Here is a 15188-nt window from a genome sequence, read left to right on the forward strand (position 1 = left end):
GGGTCCATAGCTCAGTGGTAGAGCATTTGACTGCAGATCAAGAGGTCACCAGTTCAAATCTGGTTGGGCCCTTTTATTTTGGACAGACACTTTGTTCGATTTACTCCCGACCACCGAGTGTCTAAAGGGAAAAGAAATAAGAATAATTACGGATTCCATGTACATTAAGAAAAGAGTGTGGTATCCAAGCACCCACTATGAACATGGTTAAAAACTTACTCACTCCATGTTTTCCATATCTTTCATTTAACTAAGAGTAGTTGCCCATCTTACAATTAAACAACACCAACTATTTTTTATGTTTTAAAATTATTTTTTTCAACATTTCCCTTATTATTTCCCTTATTTTGTACTATGAACCTATAAACTCTATTTCGAATATAATGTAAATATATATGTTCATTATATTTTAATTTTTTTTTATTTCGAGAAAACATTTTACTCTGTTTTCAACCTGTTTTAACTTGCAATCCGTGCCTCGAGAACCCACCGAAAATGGGTCATGACTCCCTTTTTGTTTTCACTTACTCCTCCTAAATCTATAAAATGTCTCCTATTTTTATTCATTTTCTCTTTTCTTAAATATCAAAATCTTAAATAAAAAGGAATAGCTCTCTAAAATATTCTTCTTTGCCAGTAATTTCACATAATTTAACATTTTAAAAATCGGTAAATTAAAAAATCCTACATTGACATATTCGTAATTTCATGTAGTCTTCCTAAGTTTGCCGGCGACATTGTTTGTTGTCGAGCTTGATAATGTGAGTTTGTAACCCATCCGTTAGGGTTCTTGGAATGATTCTCTAGATTATCCCTTCCATGTTGGGAGTTGGGCCATGGGTCTTGGGTGAAGGAACCGTTGGTTTACCGCCTCTAAGAGTTAAGGAAGCATCTTGAGGCTAGTTTCACATAGTATCATTGTCTTTGAGATAACAATTCTTCTCTATTTTATCTAAATTTTTTAAATATGGGTTCATTTCCAAATGCATGCTAACACCCTTATTGTTGAATAAATGACATGAAACTTTCACATAGTAACGTTGCCTTTGCTCCTATTGGTGGAAGGATAATGTTGGATCGATATGACAACCCTAGAGGGGTGAATAGGGTTTCAACAATCTAATTATTAAATTTTTTTTTTAATAACAATCAAACTTGATACCATGCAATAAAACTTAACAATAATTTAGAACTTAAATAGGAAGAGGGTTAGAAAATATAACACCATAGTTTTATAGTGGGAATTTGAATAAAACTTTCAGACTCTTTCCTCGGATCAGAGCCCAACTGCTACACCGCTCTTTTTACGACTGCAAGAGTAAACTCAATCCTTTCCACGACTCAGGATCAAACCGGTACACCGCTCTTTTTACGAGTTCAAGAGAAAACTCAATCCTTTCCATGGCTCAGGATCAAACCGGTACACCGCTCTTTTTACGAGTTCAAGAGCAAACTCAATCCTTTCCACGACTCAGGATCAAACCGGTATACCGCTCTTTTTACGAGTTCAAGAGCAAACTCAATCCTTTCAATGGCTTAGGATCAAACCAGTACAATTGTCTGAAATCTTATAGAAACACACCACAACACTTTTAAATAATAGACATCTCTCTCAGGAATAAGATAAAAAAAATAGAATTGGAAGTTTTGTAGGGAGCAACAATGGAGGCTTTTTAAAAAAAAATTTAGATCAAGGAAACAAATAAGATAAAAAAAATAGAATTGGAAGTTTTGTAGGGAGCAACAATGGAGGCTTTTTAAAAAAAAATTTAGATCAAGGAAACAAATGTTCTGTGTGTTATGCTGTGAAAAATACTAAGAGGTGATGAGTTTAAATAGCGATCAAGTTGTAAAAATAGGAATTGATACGGACCACTAAAACGTGAACCGAAACGTGCAACACGAAAAATAATATTTATTTATTTTTAAATTTATCATAAAAAATTATAGACCACATGTTTCATTTATATATATATATATATATATATATATATAACATATTTAAATGTAATACATGTTAATGAAAACTGTGAGTACCATTTTAAAAATAATTAAAAGTTTTATAAATCTAAATGTGATTTTGTAATTCAAATAATTATCTTTATCAGAACTAAATGAAATCATTATAATTTCTTTCCATTTAAAAGATGTAATAGAGTAAAAATGAAAAATATCTCCGCTCATTGTTTCATAAATAAGGAAAGATGTAATAGAAATAAAATATTAATAACATAGTTTACATATGTGTCACTTGTGTTATTTTAATGTATTTATTTACTTGGTAAATGTCTTTCACACTACAATCTTGAAGGGGCATTTTGAGAATCGAACTTTCATACCACTAGACCAAATGCCCTTGTTATACCACTTGAAATGTATGTATGAAGCCTTAGGCCTAGGTATTCAGGTCGTATTGCAGGAAACACGTGAAGTCCTCGGATGTAGAATTTGTTGGGATGGGATGTTAAGAAAGACTATGAGTATTAAGAGCATGATGGTAAGTATAAAAGTCCTCAGATGTAGAATTTGTCTTGGAGAATAAAGCCTTGGGATGAGATGTTAAGAAAGACTATGAGTATTAAGAGCATGATGGTAAGTATAAAAGTCCTCAGATGTAGAATTTGTCTTGGAGAATAAAGCCTTGGGATGGGATGTTAAGAAAGACTATGAGTATTAAGGATGGGATGTTAAGAAAGACTATGAGTATTAAGGATGGGATGTTAAGAAAGACTATGAGTATTAAGGATGGGATGTTAAGAAAGACTATGAGTATTAAGAGCATGATGGTAAGTATAAAATTCGAATATGAAGTCCTTAGATAAGAAAAGACTTAGACATAGGGGCATTTCAAGAATTGAACTCAAAACCTCTTGCACCCCAAGTGAGAATCATACCACTAAACCAAATGACTTTTCGTGAACACCCAATATTTTTAGCTTCTACTCAAATATATTTTCCTCTTAGTAGTTGGAGGGCTATAAAACGAAAAGTTGAATTGTTATAATATACAAGGGTTATCAAATAAACAAGGTGTGATTATTTTGGATGGGTTCGTAATAGAACTTATCGTTGAGATGAGGGAGCCTTCAAAGGTTGTGCACTCACAGATGGGGTTGTATGTAGCGTTAGTCTGTCTTTGCGTTTGAGTTTTTTTGTACTTTTTTTTTTTAATTGTATCCGAAACACTTTTTTTTTTGTTTGGATAAATTTGAACAACACCGTCTTATAATTTAATTTAATTTTATATTTAATGTTGTGTTTTTTTCTCAATCTCATTTTAATTTTACAACATTTTCTTATTTTATATTAATTTACTTTTATTTTTATTTGTTTTCACTCTCAATTTTAGTTTCTATTTGAGTTTTGAACCCTTGAAATTTGGGTTGTGACAGATTGGTATCAGAGCAGCTAGATTTTAAATTATATAGATTTTTTCTTAGGATAAAGAGTCGTATATCTCTATGACTCAACTCGATGACACGTCTCTCCGTGACCAAGTAAGCAGTCTAACCCTATTTTGTAGTATATGATATATTGTAAAACTTGTATGAATTTATTGTATGTTATGATTTTCGTGGTAGTTATAAAATGTCCTTGGACGTTAAAGAGTGAACGTTAACTATATAAGACAATACTGGATCAACGTTATAGTGTCTAGATATGGTGAGGAGGAAAAGAGTGGTCATGAGATATCTGACTAGCCTTAGGAAAATAGAGAGTTGTCGTTGTACAGTGCGAGACCTCTAATCCATGAAATTTTGGTACCAGAAACGAAGAAACTGGAGACGGTCTCGAAACGTCTGTATGGACAATTTCCAATCGCACTTTCTTTGGTTCCTTGGCAGTGTCAACCAGATTAACCCTACGGCGTGACAATCCTTGAGCTTCCACTCCTCCGTGGTCATGGTATCCAGCTTCACCCCCAAAATGGGTTCCTGAATATCTTTCTCGTATAGATAATCTTCAATCTGCATCTTCTAGAAACTGATATCGAATCCATCAAACTTTTCAATTCCAGTCTTTGAACTTTCTATATTAACAGATCGTGGTGAATCTCTCCTCGCTCTGATACCAGTTATTAGAATAACACAACAACGCACACACTTGATCTAAATGAACACAAAAAACATGATAGAGAATATGTAAGAAGAAATATTGACTAATGGTTTTGTATTAATGACTTCAGGTATGCAAAGAGAGGATATGGAGAATGAGAAATGTACATTTAGGAAGCACTAACTAATGGGTATACATATGATTTCAGTTTATTATATATAACTTCACTATATGTAGCCACCTACTATATATAATTATTTAGTATATATATCTCTATCAGATTTTTACTATAAATAGTCAGCCTTCATATCCAACATTCTAGAGCCCAAATAGTCAGGGATTGACATCCTGCTAGAACACAAAATCATTTACATGCCCCTAGCAAAATGCATAGTAGTAACGGAGTCTAACCCAACGATCATTCAGACAAACATCCATCAACTAAGAGGGGTGAAAATGATGACGATAGTACAATTGAGAAAGAATCTTAGGCATGATGAATCTACACTTGCTGTCATTGTTGTATTTGAAAAGGGGGAGCTCAAGTGTGCCAACCTCAACAAAAAATTTTTTGCCACTACATGAATACCACGACCCAAAACAAGAAGGTCAGATATTGTGTTTAACCCCACCAAGAGAGATAAATCACAAGATTAGTTTTATGATAGATGTCATGCGGCTCAGCCTGAGCTAGTTGAATTCTACAAATAGAAAAATGGCATGTTCACAGTCGGGTTTATTTGACCTCCAAAGGCTCTTGTCACTGATCACTCAAATGCTTGGCAAAGACACCAAGCCAACACCTCTACTGAAAAAGGGAGACAAAAACAAACCACTAAAGCAACACATGTTCACGCAAAAATACCATCCAGACGGATGAAGAGAAGGGTCGACCACAATAATTTCAAAGCAAATAGAGAGTTATGATAAGTTAAGGTTAGATCAACTTTGAGTTCAAAGCAACAAGAACCAAAGACTGGTGCGAAAATTCTATGGACTAGTCGAAGTTATCCACAAGATTAGGAAGACATCATATAGGATCCAATTGCTCCTATGGATACAGACTAACCCTACAGTCCACGTCAGTAACTTGAAATGTTATTATTTGGACCAAGAAAACATCAAGTAAAAGCAGGTGGTATGACGTCATGCAAAGAAGAAATTGTTTCAAGCGAAAAAAGTAGGAAATACACCAACAGAGAAGACTTGAAGAGTTAACAAACCGAGAAGTGATTTTCAATAGCTCCTAGTAGGTTGGAAAAGACTCCTCAATACTGAGATCAACTAGAAGCGCGTCGCGAGACCTAAAGTCAGCCTCATCCTACAACATTGAGTTTATGAAGAGCCGGTTGATAGAGATATTGACAAATTGTGTAAGGGCAGATGTCGCGGTCATGATTGGCCGAGGCATGTTGCCTGTGGCTGCATGTTAGATGTCTCAGCTATTCCTGTAAACGATTTGTGGTTCATGGTGGCATGCTCATTCCAAACACGTTTTACTTGCTTTCATCTTAGATAGGCCTTTACTATTATTGTTGTGCCAATACGGGGTGTATGATTAGTCCTCAAAATCATATCTACACCCATCAGGACTAAAATGTCTCAAAATGTACTATAGGAGAACGTGACCAGTTGTTGTTTCTTCACTTTTAGTTTATAACATTGCTTTATTTGAAATTGTTTTTAATGTATTTCCTCGCTCAAGTTTTCTAAACTATTTCTTCTAAACGTGATTCGAGCATACACTACTATTGTTCATTTAGTCTAAATTTTGCATGGTTGACTTGTTCATTGGATTAGAACAAATGTCACATAATCATTGTCTCACTACTGCAAGAGTGCGATTGTGACACTTGTCTTCCGTTTAGTTGTGGGCCGCATCTTCTAACTAGTTACGTGAGTTTGGCCTGGAGCATACGTGTAGGTTGAAAAAGAAATGGTTCGATGCAGACTCCGAATAAGGGTTGGGCAACGGAAGGTTTTTTTTTTTTTTACCACATATGGACTTTGGGCTAGTGAGTCTTAAATTTGAGTTCGTTTGAAAAACTTTTGTTCGTTTTTTAGTTCAAACGAACCCAAATTAAACCTACTAATTCCTTCTTCCTTGCACGACTCACTCCTATTCTCTTTTCTGCTTCTTCTTGCTCTCTGAAACTTCTTTAAAGGCTATTGTTCATCGATTATTTGGGAGCATCTTCTTTAAAAGGATTGTGACCACAGATGACCTATGTAGAAAATTTGTACCCCCTTTCCTAAAACCTTTAGCGGACAACATACCCAAAACAGATGCGCTGACTAGACTGCGCTACACCTCGTCTGACCCCCCCCCCCCCCCCCCGGAGCATATAGATCCACCCAATTGATGAACACTCAATCCAAACTTGCCCATCCTTTTTGGCACAGGGACGCGAGAACCAATCCGAGTAATCTACAGTGGGGAGACCCCTTAAAGCAACAAGCGAGAATGGCTAGGTTGATAGTAGGGTTAAAGAAAAGGCGAGTATGAAAAGACGTATCGCGTAACCGTCCCTGTAAGCAGCTTCATTCTTTCTTGATCTATGAACCGACTTTATGAAAAAAATCAGTCTTTCGGCTGAAAGTGTGACTTTTGGGTATGGATAAGCAGGACCTCTTGGTTCGGGAGAAACCGGAGATGTTGGCTAAGAAAGCTAAGCAGGCAAGTACAGGAGGGACAAAATGCACATACAAATTGATTGACATGATCCCTCTCCCTCTCTCTTTGGCTAGTTGGCTAGTTGCACAATAAGCGGGAAAGCATACCAGGTAGGGAAAGAAAGGCTGCTCGATCTCCTGTAAGGCCAACCCTCAACGGCGAGCTCACCAGGCAATGCTATAAGTCCGATAGAAGTCCAAGGTTTCGTCTACTATGGACCAGGAAACTCTTGGAGGAGCTAACATGAAATGAGAAATACATTCGATTACGACAACTAATAGATAGTGAGCTTTTTGGTAGAAACTGAATGATCCCTTGGCTCGGGAAAGAAAAGGAAAAGGTAGTCATACTCCTACCTTTTCCGTCGGACGATAGGATAGTTTGAGCTGAAAGATTGAATCACACCTGATAAGAAAGGCGGGCTTAGCAGGTTTCTCCAAATGTATAAACAAAAAGAGGAAGCAACCAGTCCTAAAGAGGATACCGATACGCATACATTCTTGCATGGAAGAACCTAGCTGAACCGGATCAAGGGTCCTAACCTAGTCCGACTGACCTTCTTTGGCTGGCCCCCGCCCCTTGTAACAAGGTCAACGCATACGTGCTTTTTCCTTTTGTTTAGCGAGATAGCTTACCAGCTCTTTCGGCTCATAGTAGCAGTATGAAAAGAGAAATCCTCATCCTTAGTCGAGTCCACATTGCCATACGAATCGACATCGGCCAAACCAAGAGCTCCTATTTTTTCTTTAACGAAAGCTGATCTAACAGTTTCGATAAAACCAACATCTTTTAAAGAAGGAGTCGCTCTGCCTTGATCACCGTGGACATATGCAGCTCCCGCTTTACCTTTGCCTACCGTAAAAAGGAAAGTTCCCTCACGATAGGCCCTCCCAGCTCCCGAACGTATTTCTATCAATCGAGAGAGGTATAGAATAGTACAACAAACCAACAAGACAAGAATGGACCCATAAGAATGGCGGTCAGGGAAGCGATTTCATTTGTGCTATCCGCCAAGGAAATGATCAAGGAATTCTCTACACACGGCTGAGAGATGACCGTATTGTTGCACATCCTGAATAAAGTACCGGCAAGCGAAGCTTTTTAAAATGAAAGCATGTAGAACTCAGATCCACTTTCTCTTCGATTCGTAAACTTCGGATTTGATCTTCCTTTCGTCTCCGGGTGACTGAGAGAGAATTTAGGCCTGGCGTGCATCCGATTCGGTCAACAATAAGGTACAAAGCGGATTGATTAAATGGGCTTGAAGTTTCATTATCATTAGGTCGAAGATCTCTACTAGGTTTAGTGCACTTTGGTAGTTGCGAATGTTGCCGTAATCGAATGTCTCTCTCATTCGACATTCTCTCTTACCAAGCACTCCTACTCGCCAGGGTTGAGGAGACAGTCCCTGAGCAAATTGGGTTTCGAGATTGCGTATACGCGAAAAGAGCTCGCTTTCGACTTTCTCCTCGGTGTTTTGTGCCCGGTTCTAGTTCAGGAAAGGGTCTGATCTCTTTCATTGGAGCACATTGATGCTGAAGGAGTCTTCGGAACCGGTGGAGAGGCTATGATGACTTCAGGCTATTCAAATAGCATGACCAATACCACAGAGAAAGGGTATCTAAGTCACACTAGTGGAATAGCTTTTTCATAATAATTATCTTGATATATGATACCAAAAACCTGCCTGATGACTGATAAGGTAAGGGGTTTCAAAAGACAAAAGAATGACAATTCTACGTGTGTTAGAAAAGGAGATCTTCTTTTTTTTTTAGTGTGCGCGGTTTGCCTGCCTTCCTGACCATGGATAGGCTATGGGGCTTTGCACTTCGACCACTGAGAATACCACATCAAGGTGACAGGATTCGAACCTATGGCTCTCTGAATCTTCTTGCCTTCCTGACCAAGGATAGGCTATGGGGCTTTGCACTTCGGCCCTTGAGAATACCACGTCAAAGTGACAGGATTTGAACCTATGGCTCTCTGAAACTTCTTCATCAGTTATTTGGGCGCATCTTTCTTAAAAGAATTGTGACGACAGATGACCTATTTGACGACAGTGGACAACATGCCTGCCTTTGTTGGGTTATATGTCCTAAAACTCATAGTTTGTAAACAAAAACATGTTCTATTTTCAATGAAGTTCTTATTGTTGTTTATTCAGTAAAGATTGTTATTGAATAAAATTAACTTTACAATCATTAATCTAAATCCAATAAAATAAGAACACTCTGGCTATAGTATGATTACTTGAACTATATGTAGAGACATAAGAGTGGATCAAGTTCAAGTATATATAGTCAAAATGATCTATAGTATAAGGATAAGGCTGAGTACCTTATTCTGGGGACACTATGGACATGTGGAGACATGTGAGTGGGGGCGTCCTATGCAATGAGTATTGCATAAGATCGGACCATGAAGAAAACCACTCTCACTTTATAATGTCGTTTACTGTTGAGACTGATTTTCTTTTCATTCGATAACCTAGGTAACTCGGTTTTAATCCTAAGCTAACCATGAACTCCTGTTTATTCAGAATTATCCTTAGATTTGCATGGGTGAGAGTGGCTCTAGTTCGTCGACTCAATAGGCCTCCCATTTCAGGGGTAAGACTTGGTGAATGGCTGGGGACGTGGGGTGCAAGATGGAATTCACTCCTACCCACTTTTAGTGATAGAAGAGAGGTAGTTCCCTTAAGCATGGACTCCAGGTCTTGAACAAGGGGCCCCACCCTCTCATTGGCCTTAGAGGGATTCGGTTTACTGGTTGGACCACAAACCAATTGTTCATTAGAGAATTAGTGAGACATAAGGAACAAGAAGTAACTTTAGGGATAGAATGGTAAATTGACCCAGCTCTAACAACCTATGAAGGATCGACTTACTAATCATGGTTATATCAAATGGACATAAATATATCTATAGTGAGAGGAGTGCAACTACTAGGCTATAGTGGAGCGTCCTAGTAGTTAACGAATGTTGGTTAACAAGGTTAATGAGTTTAACCGGTTAATCTTAGATCATTGGAGCCCATGATCTATAGGTCCATTAGGTCCCTATGCTAGCTCATATCGGACAAAACCATAGAACAGTGTGACGAGTGAGTTCGAAGTGTTCGAATTCAAATTAGGGAATTGCGCTACATATATATGATATATTTAACCGCATTTTTGTTTTATTTACGAATTAAACAAAAAAAGAGAATATGAGATATTTAAATAAGATTTAAATATCTTAATCAATTATGTGTCGGAATTGATTGGGATTGACATTTGAATTAATATTAAATATTAATTAAATAGTTTAATTAATCATTTAATGTTACTTTAATTTGAAATTCATTATTCAAATGAATTGTTGAATTAAAATGAAGAAAGTCAAAATGTTGACTTCATTTAATGGAAAAATCCATGTTAGTGGAATTTTGAGGTGTCAAAATTTGGTTTAACCAAACTTGCATGCTTTCCAAATAAACCCCACAAGTTTGAGTAGAATTTTGAGTGTCAAAATTTTGTTAACTCAAACATGCATGCTTGCCACATAATCCCAAACATTTGAGTGGAATTTTAAATGTCAAAATTTGGTGATCTCAAATTTACATGAACATGCAAACATAACTCTTTAAATAGAATGATCATGGTACATGGAAGGGCTTCTTCTTCACAAACACTCTCTTCACATATACAAAATCCTTCCCAAGTTTAGTCACTCACCGGATTCCACAATCCCGTTCTAAGGCCGGAGGATAGTGGAGAAAACACTAGTGGTGGTTCGAAACCGGTTCGTGAGGAAAAAGGAGTTTGAACTGCAAAAAGTTAGTATCTAAACTCATTAAGTTTTAATACTTATGAACATGCTAGTTATTTACTATAGTTGATGTTCTAAAAGTGCCTAAGGTCCAAATTGCTTCCGCATGTGTTATATTAACACCATCAGCCTTCCTGACCACGGATAGACTACGGGGCTTTGCACTTCGGCCCCTGAGAATAACACATCAAGGTGACAGGATTCGAACCTATGGCTCTCTGAAACTTCTTCATCGGTTATTTCGGCGCATCTTCCTTAAAAGGATTGTGACAACAGATGACCTATTTGACTGAAAATTTCCTAGAAAGAATACAATAGAACAATTTGTGTAATGCTATTTTTGAAGAGCGGCTCGAGACGATCTTTATTCTTCCTAGAATATGTTTCATTCTCTATTCTCATATTCTTGGTTCATTGTTTAAAAACCACATTTTAAATCATATTATCTTCTCATATTCTTTGTTCAATGTTTAAAAACCACATTTTAAATCAAATTATTCTGCATAATTCATTTTGATATAATATTGTTGGGGGCATTTTGAGAATCGAACTTGAGACGTCTCACACCCAAAACGATAATCATACCACTTAGACATGCATGCTTGCCACATAATCGCAAACATTTGAGTGGAATTATGAGTGTCAAAATTTGGTGAACTCAAATTTGCATTAACATGCAAACATGACTCTTTAAATAGAGTGATCATGGTACATGGAAGGTCTTCTTCTTCTTGGTGAAAAACCATGAGAAAAAACCTCTCACAAACACTCTCTTCATATATACAAAATCCCTTCCAAGTTTAGTCACTCACCGGATTCCACAATCCCGTTCTAAGGCCGGAGGATAGTGGAGAAGACACTAGTGGTGGTTCGAAACCGGTTCGTGAGGAAAAAGGAGTTTGAACTACAAAAGGTTAGTATCTAAACTCATTAAGTTTTAATACTTATGAACATGCTAGTTATTTACTATAATTGATGTTCTAAAAGTGCCTAAGATCCAAATTGCTTCCGCATGTGTTATATTAACACCATCAATTGGTATCAGAGCAAGTTTTAGGCACTTTATTTACATTAATTTGATCATGGTGGGTACCATTTCATGAATGAAATTTGTGGTCGCTAAAGTGGATGGTTTTGGTTTTGGCATTTTTTTTATGCTTCCATTTGATACAATTATTGTAATAAGCCTAATGTGTATGAGCTTTAATGAATGAAGAAAGGTCTGTAATTTTTATGGAGTCATTAGAGTCCATTTTAGGTTGTAATTGATCAAAAATGGAAGAGATAGCAAGCTGAACCGAAGAAGATGGAAGAGGCGGTTCGGGTGTTTTTTCTGCCGTTGGGGTCCGATTCAACGTTTTTAAGGGTTGGTTCGCCCAGTTCGTGATCCTCGGGAGTGGCTCAAGTTATTTTTAATTATTAATGAAATAATTTAGTTAATTGCTTGCTTTAAAATGCCCAAAAACCAACCCACTTTGGTGTGTTTAATTAATTATGCATTATGAATGTATGTTTTAATTAAATAGAAAATTTATATGCATAAAGTATGTCATATAGATTTAAAATCCCACCATAGGCTAAGCATGTTTCATGCATTCCAAGTATGTTATAAGTGTTATAATGTATAGTATGCATGTTTAGGGTTCCATGAGTGATAGATATAAATTGTTATATTATTGCATGGAATGGATGATTATATAATTGTTATATAAAGCATGTTAGATGCATGTTATAGGTTATTTTCAACGTCATAAAACGAGATAGACATTAAAATCTATAATAAAGATAAGTGCATGCTCACTTAGGGTTAAGAACCGAGCACGATCAATTTTAATAGTTAAAATAGGTCGATGTCTTACAAAATTGCGGTTACGAGGAAGCTCACCTGGCACGATCTTGTCTAAGGTTGGAGGTACTTAAGTTGACGGTTTACGGAACACCTACTACCTGGAGATTGGACCAGTACTTGAGCTTAGTTAGCCCAGTTTTATGAGCATGCTTAAGTGATGTAAAATTTAGAAAAATCACCTAGACTTAAGTTATATTTAATTAGCCAGAATATACTTAAGTAATGAGTATACCCAACCATCTAAAATACTTAGTGGGAGGAAAAAGGTGTATAATATACATCGTTTTCTTTTTACGCTCTCTGTAAAATTCACACAGTGAGATTCATGCTCGGCCTCGTGTCGCCCTGGGAGAGTCCTCCATTCGGAAGGTATTTGCATGAGTCAATAACAAGGTGAATAGAGAAAGTATTTATAGTAAGTGGGAGAAGAAAGTATATCAAATACGTCCTATGGTCTCCACCACTAGGTTGCACCGTGAGATTCCCATGTTCCACTGCATGTTGCCCTAGAGCAACTACCCATTCGGAGGGTCGTAACATGGGAGTCGAAACAATGCAAACTCCAGAAATGGATAGCATTTCTTAGGTCCGTTCCCAACTTTGGCTTTTTCATTCGATAACATTGTTCGGACCGATCTATGAGGTCTGAAAATTGCGGGTCACACTTACGAAGAAATACTAAGAGTTGGTATATTCTTGACCAAAACAGAGATAACTAAGAACACTATAGGAACAAGAGTTATTCTGGGATTAGTGTTTAAGTCCAGAATGTCTTGGTTTAATGAATGAGTGATTGACTGCCCCTCGGTAGCAGTTGCTCTAACTCACTAAAGTATCGTTGCAAATTAATAATGATTTGGGTACATTATTACATTTGCTAAAACTAATTGGATTAAACAGGATTAAGTCAAATCACTAATAGAATTTTCTTTATATCACAGCATGACAAACTCAATAGTATGATTACTCGCTTCTGAGAAATTAAACGGCGACAATTACACAACTTGGAAATCAAACCTAAACACAATAGTGGTTATTGATGATTTAAAGTTTGTTTTAACTGAGGAGTGTCCTCCAAACCCCATCTCAAATGCAAACCGAACAGTTCGGGATGCATATGGCAGATGGATATAGGCAAATGACAAAAGCCCGAGTGTACATTCTAGCCAGCATATCTGATGTTTTGGCTAAGAAACACGATGTTATGGGTACTGCTAAAGAGATTATGGAATCTCTAAAAGGGATGTTTGGACAACCGTCCTTCTCCCTTAGACATGAAGCCATAAAATACATTTACAACTGCCGTACGAAAGAAGGGACCTCAGTTAGAGAACATGTCCTGGACATGATGGTCCATTTCAATGTGGCAGAAGAAAATGAAGCTGTCATTGATGAGAAGAGTCAAGTCAGTTTTATCATGATGTCTCTTCCGAAGAGCTTCTTCCAGTTCCGCACCAATGTGGTAATGAATAAAATAGAATATAACTTGACTGCTCTTCTCAATGAGGTACAGACTTATCAGTCCCTCTTAACAAACAAGGGACAAACAGGAGAAGCAAATGTTGCTATCTCCAAGAAATTACTACGAGGATCGTCCTCCAACAATAAGTCTGGACCTTCAACTTCTAAAAGTGTTTTGATGAAGAAGAAGGGTAAAGGGAAAAATAAGATTCCTACTGACCGCAAACACAAGGTTCAAAAAGAAGATAAAGGAAAATGTTTCCATTGCAACGAAAACGGGCACTGGAAAAGAAACTGCCCAAAATACCTTGTAGAGAAGAAAGCCGAAAAGACACAACAAGGTAAATATGATTTACTCGTTGTAGACATATGTTTAGTAGAGTATGACAACTCCACTTGGATACTAGATTCAGGGGCGACTAATCATATTTGTTCTTTTACCAGGAAACTAGCTCCTGGAGAATGCTTGCGGACGACGAGATAACACAACGGGTTGGAACAGGAGAGGTTGTCTCAGCAAGATCAGTAGGAAATTTAAAGTTGTTTTTTGGAGATAGATTCATATATTAGATAATGTACTTTTTGTTCCTGAAATGAAAAGAAATCTAATATCTATCTCTTGTTTATTAGAACAATTGTATAAAGTATCTTTTGAAATCAATGAAGTGTTCATTTGCAAAAGAGGTATTCATATTTGTTCTGCAAAACTAGAAAACAACTTATATATGTTAAAACCGAGCGAAACAAAAGCTATTTTAAATACCGAGATGTTCAAAACAGCTGAAACTCAAAATAAACGACAAAAGATTTCTCCTAATACCTATCTTTGGCACTTAAGACTAGGCCACATTAATCTCAATAGGATTGAGAGATTGGTTAAAAGAGGACTTCTAAATGAGTTAGAAGACAACTCTTTACCTCCATGTGAGTCTTGTCTTGAGGGTAAAATGACTAAACGATCATTTTCCGAAAAAGGTTATAGAACCAAAAAAACCTTAGAACTCGTGCATACAGATCTCTGTGGTCCAATGAATGTCAAAGCACGAGGAGGGTATGAATATTTCATCAGTTTTATTGATGATTATTCAAGGTATGAGACTATCTTTACCTAATGCATCACAAGTTCAAAGCTCTTGAAAAATTTAGAGAGTATAAGACTGAGGTTGAGAATCTATTAGGTAAAACTATTAAAACACTTCGATCAGATCGAGAAGGAGAGTACATGGACTTAAGATTTCAGGACTATATGATAGAACATGGAATAAGATCTCAACTCTCAGCCCCTGGTATGCCTCAACAAAATGGTGTATCAGAAAGGAGAAATAGAACTCTATTAGAC

At 36.8% G+C, this 15188-nt stretch overlaps 1 non-coding gene across 1 annotated transcript; it reads left to right on the forward strand.

Moving 5' to 3' along the window:
* Positions 1 to 72, forward strand: TRNAC-GCA (transfer RNA cysteine (anticodon GCA)). The gene has a single exon. It is a non-coding gene; the product is annotated as a tRNA-Cys (tRNA).
* Positions 73 to 15188: the final 15116 nt, after the last annotated feature.

Source organism: Cucurbita pepo, chromosome 16 (assembly GCF_057944985.1).
Source record: "Cucurbita pepo subsp. pepo isolate OVF chromosome 16, ASM5794498v1, whole genome shotgun sequence".
Taxonomy (NCBI): domain Eukaryota; kingdom Viridiplantae; phylum Streptophyta; class Magnoliopsida; order Cucurbitales; family Cucurbitaceae; genus Cucurbita; species Cucurbita pepo.